General features: G+C 47.4%; 1 long non-coding RNA gene across 1 annotated transcript in view; it reads right to left on the reverse strand.

Annotated features, from left to right (window-relative positions):
• Window positions 1-1,001, reverse strand: part of LOC139120278 (uncharacterized) — a 5,784-nt gene extending 4,783 nt beyond the window's left edge. Inside the window, exon 1 of the long non-coding RNA XR_011549068.1 lies at window positions 524-1,001. This is a non-coding gene — a long non-coding RNA (uncharacterized lncRNA). The remainder of the gene's footprint in view (window positions 1-523) is intronic.
• Between the last annotated feature and the right edge of the window lie 342 nt (window positions 1,002-1,343).

Raw genomic sequence — 1,343 nt, forward strand, 5'->3', positions numbered from 1 at the left:
GTTTGTGAGTTAGTTAAATGGCATTTGGCGAACTGAAAAGTCCACGTAAACAACAAGTTAAACAATAATAAGAACGGTGACCGGTTCAAGACCGCGTGGAATGCGGTATATAGGCTTACAGTGAAAAACACGGTGACAGTGACGTAGATTGTGGTACCATACTCGATAACAAACTGTAAGCTGCCTCTCACGAGTACATTGGTCGGACAGTGTGCCCGAGGGTGTGGGGCACACCATCTGTTACGGTCATGTATGGGCGTTTTACTACATGCATATTACATCATGGCATGGTAGAATTCCTAGCATTGTACGGTTGACGCGCTGTGACAGTCACGTAGGCGCTCGTTTCTCATGTTTCATGGCTCAAGCTCGCTCTTTCCGCCTGCCCTGCTTGAGAATACACACACTCTCTTGTGATTATTTCGCAGAGTTTTTCGCTCCGTTTGCTGTCATGGTGATACCCCTTTGTCAAAATATCGACCATACATTAATTATGAACGAGATGGCAAAAGTGAGTACGTACCCGGCCCAGTGGTTGGGTCTTGAGGAAACTGGTGAAGAATTCGGTGTAAGTGTAATTCTTTCGTTTGAGGCTGACGAAACTTCCCGATTTAAGATCGGAGTCGATGTTTTCGGATAAACATATATGTCTTCTCCCTCAACTTCACAGGCCATGTCTCATTGAACTTCGATAATATCCATTTCCACGGCCCTTTGCCGTGCGTTTGTCGGGAGTCGGGTGTACGCTCGCCGGGGAAGCGACACTTCGCTGTAGCTGTAGCGAGCGTCGCGATTCAGAATGGATCACTTCAGTTCTGTGTGGGTAGAGTCTAACTGGCTCGGACTGAGGTCACGATTTACATGTGGGGTTATCAGTCTGACTGTAACATATGCAGATGTGGGCGGCTGTTCCGCTATATCATTACACGACGGCTGGCACGGCTCACCCCCTTCGGGATGTTGTGAAGTGTCGCGACCAAGCGCTCGCTCTCCCAGCGTGTGGCTAAATGTCCAGCGAGCCAATGTTCTCATACTCAAATTTATGCTAATGATTTCTCAATAGAAAACTTCATCACCGCATATCGACCCGCTTGCCATACACGCACCTCGATTTTGTTTTGTTCATGATTATATAATTAGGTCTAGAATAGTTGTTGTTATTTGTTTATTGATTAAATTTCGTAGACATGTCAACATAGTGTCGCCCGGGGGCGTTCCATCACAATAATCAGGAGGCCTTGTCTTTTGTCAGGGGTTGCGTCATACCCTGCCGCTCGATAAAGCCCCAACTTTCAACAGCCGCCGGTCACGTATATACACACACCAACAGGTGTCTGGCCTGC

The sequence above is a fragment of the Ptychodera flava genome, chromosome 20 (genome assembly GCF_041260155.1).
Source record: "Ptychodera flava strain L36383 chromosome 20, AS_Pfla_20210202, whole genome shotgun sequence".
In the NCBI taxonomy this organism is placed as follows: Eukaryota; Metazoa; Hemichordata; class Enteropneusta; family Ptychoderidae; genus Ptychodera; species Ptychodera flava.